The sequence below is a fragment of the Macaca fascicularis genome, chromosome 4 (genome assembly GCF_037993035.2).
Source record: "Macaca fascicularis isolate 582-1 chromosome 4, T2T-MFA8v1.1".
NCBI classification, from domain to species: Eukaryota; Metazoa; Chordata; class Mammalia; order Primates; family Cercopithecidae; genus Macaca; species Macaca fascicularis.
Window position 1 is genome coordinate 69,513,885 of NC_088378.1, and position 6,115 is coordinate 69,519,999.

The window sequence follows — 6,115 nt, forward strand, 5'->3', positions numbered from 1 at the left end:
ATACTATATGATTTACTTACATGTTATGTTTATTGTTTATTTTCTGCTGTGAGCAGGTGTGTTTGTCTGCTTTGTTTATTATAGCCCAGCAGAATGCCTGGCAATAGTAGGCCTTCAGTACATTTTGTGGCATGAGTGAATTCAATGCTCCTATGTGAAAGACTTGTAGTGGGGCTTTGGTAAGGTATGCATTTTTCCATCCTCACCTGCAACTCAATATCCTTCTAGGGATTCATTAAAAGGAAATAATCATCTTATCAAACCATCAGTTTGCATCACTTATTGAGAAGTAGTTTGAAGGTCTGGGCTTGGGGGTGGGTATATTTTTCTTCTGTATTTTTTGACCTGATCCTCAAGCACTATCAACAAACTTCCGAAGTAATTAAAATAACATCACCAAGAAGCTCTGTGTTATTTTTCTCTAGGTATAAATAAAAAATATTGTGCATTCAGGCAATTTCCTTTTTTTGTGATTGGTGTGACTGTCAGGAAATGTTCATTTAATAATTTTATAATTTGTCACCTTTCTTGGACTAAATGATGTTCAAAAATGGCCAATATAGAATATTTATTAATTTTAAACTACAAAATAAAGAGAAAGATCCTTTATCTCACCCATGCCCTTTTTAAAGTATTGATACATATTTTAGTGTTTTGTCCTCCTCAGTTTGAAATGTCTCCAGGGATAATAAATTAAATTTCAAAAGCTGTGATGCTCAATCAGTCTTTATCATTGTTTACAGGCTAATTTTCCTAATTTTCGCTCAACAGTGCATCTGCTTTTATCGGAAGATGATTTTTACCAAATAGATATCAGCTGAATGTAATTTTTGACACTTACGTGGGAGACTCTCTAGACTTCCCTTTTTTTAAGAGCAAAATTTCTCTAATGGGGGAAAAAGAACTAATTTGAAAATGTTCGAAAGATAGCGCTTATTCTCATAATTTTGCAAGTATTTGCCTTCAGATCTCATCATTCCCCTGCCCCACAACCTGTTTTCATTCACACTTAACTTGCTCATTACACAAGGAGACTGGAAGTCCAGTTCAAGGAAACAGCACGTTCTCGAGTAAATTACAGGTTTTAAGACGACAGAAATTTGTTGTCTGGGCACACACTCTGGTTCCTTTCTTTTCTTCCAAACGTGTAACATTGACTTGCTGTTTCGTTGTTTAAAGGGTGTTCTTTCTGTATGTGTCTCTCTAAAACCTAATGAAACAAAAATATGGGAATCATTGTTTTCTTTGTTTTGATGGCACAGTAAGGTTGGTTGCGACACAAGGGAGGGAAACTGGGAAGCGGCTTTTTACTTTTAAGCACAGCTTTAAAAATAAATCTTCAGACAAATGCTCTGGAGACATCTCAACAAATGCCTTGTGATCTTCAGCTGAACTGTCGAGTTATTTTTCCCTCCTCCCCGCTTTTTAAACATCAGTAGCTTTTCTGCTTTTCTGTAAAACAAACACAGCCAATTTTGGGGGGAATCAGTAATTACAGATGATTTTCATTATGATTTCTCTTTTCTGTGTTAAACAAAAAAACAGACACCAAGGCAAAACCTCTTCTTACTTTCATGAGATTTGAATGTGTCTAAATGAATTATTAATAACTCCATAGGGCCCCTCAATAGTTCCAGAAGATGAGTGTGGACAATTTTACTCTTAACCTTTTGCCTCAATTTCTTGATTTTTACCCTCATTCGTTTGTGAAATGGCTTTCCTTGACTAAGATTGGTAAGAAAACAGGTGCTTTCAAATACTGAAATGATTAAAAAATTATGTTATAGCAAAATCATAGGTCTTGGAAAGAAGTCCCAGGGCTGACTTCCCAGGGCTGACTTCCTTTGCAGAATAAAAATGACTAGAGTGTTATACAGAGTGTGAAGAAGTAGATTATTTGGATGTATATACATTATAATGACTTGTATCTATAACTTCCTTGATCTAACGTTTAACCAGTATTTTGTTAGGTTGTCTCTGGGAGCACAAACTATGCATTTGGTACAGGGACTAACATATTTGTACATCTTTTATATACTAGAGTGACATGCATATATTATTAATATATTTATGACTCAGTGCCCCACACATGTGCACTTAGAATGGTTCTTGAGAGTTCTGCATGTTTCCTTTTTCTGAAATAAACTAGAAATTGTATCATGAAAATTATCATTGAACAACAGCAGAAAGACACAAAACGTATCAAATCATCTTTCTAAGACTTTAGCATACCCATATAAACTACAAGTCAGAGAATAGCACACAGTGGGAATTGTGTAATTAAGAGTAGGCATTAGGCTAAGGTACTCAGAAGAAAGATTTTGTGAAGCCCACAATGGCAAGAATCAGGTGAAAGGTACTCAGCTTTTTGTCATAACCAGTGGCCTTAAGGAAAAAAACATGACTCGATGTATCTTCCCAAATGGTACACTATCTTGGTGATTCAGAAAGAGGAAGTATAAGTTTTTTAAATGGATTATGCTTAGGAACAAAAATCAGGTCTCTTTTTCTGTTCTTATAGTGACATATGCCAGAAAATAAGAGTTGATTCCCAGCCTGATCTGTCTGCAGATGCATGGTTTTTTTCTTTAACCAGCTGTGGCTAATTGCATGAGGGCCGCCTCTTGTGCTGAACATGAAAAGGAAACCTGTAATTTATTGCAACAGACCATACCATTTCTGCTGTACAACTGTCTCTTCTGTCATGTCAGTGAGTGGATTTCTCATGGTACATTGGCAGCTCAAAGACTGGAAAACAGCATTGGCTGGAGACAGAGAGAGAGAGGAAAAAAAAAGAGTTTCAGAATCTCTTCATGTACTTTACACAGAGCTCAATTAAAGAATAAACTGGAAACAGAATTTCCCTTTGCCATCTGCCAGGGGCATTTTTTTTTTCTATTGTTTATATGTAGTTCTTTGATTCAACTATACAGACTTACTAAGATACAACCACATGTTCCGTGTGACATTCAGTATAAGATTAGTTTCTGTTGAGCAGTCATCTTTGCATGCCCCAGGAAGAGGCTGAAGGAGATCCCCTACTGAAAGTAGGGCCAGACCACTCTATCCTCTGCACCCCACCCTCCCCGTGAGCCTTTCGTGATCTTGAGCATCTCAAGAGTTCATCCAAGCATACAATAGGCATGAAATAACTCAGTCTGAATTTTGTAAACTGGATCTGCCTATTGAGGTGTTTACTAGAAATTTAGTTCCTAATGAACAGGTCTCCTCCCTGCCTTAAGGCCCACTTGCAAATGCTTGTCAATGTGATGCCCTTCTTTTGTTGAGTGGAAATCCAAATTAAAAGCCATTCTATTTTGCAGCAATGGAAAGAAACAAGTTGAGAAAGTTCCATGTATGTTTTCCAGTTGACTCATGGCCCCTGTCAATAGTTCTTTTGTGTGAGGGTGGTAAGTTTTCCCTGGATGCTCTGACAAGCTTGAAGAAGGGAGCCCCGGGACACTAATTCCCAGACAGTGGGATGGAAACTCCACGAGGGTCTCCAAACTGGGCCTTTCTAATTAGGTCAAGTGCATGTAGTAGCTGGAGCCACACATGCTGATTGACTTTTTATCCTCACATTTGTGCCCACACACCGAGCCCAAACTACCCCACCTAATTAAGCATATAGTTCCTAATGAAGGCCACCCATTTGCCTATGACTAGTCTAATCTGGTGCTGGGGATGCTCCCTGAGGTCATTTCCAATTGATCACTTCTTCCCAGTACAATTTGAATCAATTAGAAATACCCCAGTTTTGCTTGTATAACTTCAAGAAGCAGATCTGACTACATTTTTTTGTTCCTGTACATTATTAAACAACGATACCACCAAGAAAATCAGTAAATGATGTCCATCTAAGTAATGAAAAATAACTGAACAAAACATTAAAGTATGATAAAGGGGAAAATGCCAATTGAAACATACATATGTATATGAACCAAATATATGTTTGTATGTGTGTGTGTATACACATATACACATATATTTCAGGAGTCAGTGATGTCTAATCAGATGAATATTTGTTAACTGGAAAAATATGGTAAGATTGTGTACATCCCAATTCACATGATTTTTTATACTTTGTGGAAATAAGGAGTAAAGAAGGGACTTTTTGAAAATCTCAAAAAGTGAATAGTGACCAATTTTCCAACCACAACCCTCACAAATAAACTTCTGTTTTTGATGACTTATACCACTTTTCTATAGGGAAGTAGTTTCCCTCCTCCGACTCCTCCCCACACACATGGCATGTTGCTCTTAAACCAGAAAAAAAAGGATCCGTAATGCAAAATTACACAACTATCTCTGCCTATGACAATATGTATGAATATAGAAAGTCTAGAATTGTTATACTTTTACTAAATTCTCTTTATATTCAAGCTATTTGGGCAAAAAACTCAATGTTTTCACATTAGAAAAGTTAAAATATAGAGAAAATACCCTTTGTACCTTTATACCACACTGTTATTAAAATTTACCCTGTAAGTAGTCTTGGAATAAATCAGACATACATAGGTCCCCTAAGAGCTTTAATTCCCAGAAAAGGTACATTTTTACTGTTTCTCATATAAAAACATGTAAAATATTCATTTAATTTTTATAAACCTCTGGAAAATTAACATTATGCACTTTACTTTCAAATATATTCTCTGAAAAGCTTTTCAAGAATTGCATTTAACTTAAGCCTTCAAAAAATTATATTTAATTAAATTGTGTTTAACTCAAGAATGTATTTAACTTTTCGAGGTTACAAATAGAATTTGTTAGTTTTCAGGGTTTCTAGGAATACTCTACATTATTGTTTTTGTTGGTATTGGGGTTCTTTAAATGATTGTTAGTCCACGACTAAATGTGTTTCTTCTTAGGCGGATTTACCCATCAATATCTATTTATAATCAAGGCTGAAATAAGAAATTGTTCCTTGACATTAAGAAATTTCAGTTTTATTTGAAAGAAAACACTAATCACTCAAAATACCAGAGAGGACAGTGAAGTGCTATGCTGTGAGGTCCTAGATTTAGGTGTCGTGGGTCACCAACGGAACAGGGGGCTGGCTAATGGGGGCTGCTGTAATTAAGGAAAGATTCATGGAAGAAATGAATGTGATTCCTCATGATTGACTGGAGTTTTAGAGTGCCTGTAGACACCTGGAGGTCCAGGAGAACTTTGGGTCATGTTAGTTTTCCTAAGGCAATGATTTATGTATATCCCAACAACTGGAGCCTTGCGAAAACTTGTAAAAGGATTGATAGCGCTATATATTAGGTTGGTGCAAAAGTAATTGTGGTTTTTGCCATTGAAAGTAATGGCAAAGAGAGAAAAGAGAAGTAGAAGAAAGAAAGAGATATTTGTTGAGTCCTTCTATGTCAGACACCGGCCTGGGGAGCTTTGCTTATAGGTATTACATTCAGTATTCACAGTGAGACTGTAAGACAGTTTATTATCCACATTCTACAGATGAAGATGCCCAGGCTCAGGGGGATCGATTACCTTGCTCACGGTCACATGGCTATTCACCATTGGAGCCAAGATTTGAACTAAATAAATCCCATTCCCAATCCCACTCTTTTCTCTATAGTGTACTACTTTTAGCAAGGTCTTTTTTGAAAAATTTTATCCTTTGCAGTACAGAAGAATTGTTAAATATATCGCTGTATATAATTTATATATAAATTATAGCTTGGTCCAACTTTATCCATAAATTAATTCATAAAATCCTTAGAACAAAATTCATCTTTAGAGTCTGTTTTGATTTTGGTTTCTAAAAATGTGATATCTTTCCTATTTAAAAAACTATCTAATTTACGCTAAGCAAGAGATAAGGAGAGTATATTTATGAAAAGAAGCTATTTAATAATAGAAACGTGGAGGGAGATCATTCTGCAGAGAGCGATGACTCAGCATCTAGGCTCAGCACAGCCACTACATATCTGAGTGACCCAAGACATGAACCCTAACTGGGGCTCAGTCTTGTTATCCGTTTTAGTTCTAACCATCTCTCCTCACTCCTTTTCTCTATTCAGATTGCTTATGAAAGAGAAGTCTTTAGAGAGACTCAATGTGCATAAATGTCTGTGAGGAACTATTATAGAATAGGAATAAATTAGTTAAC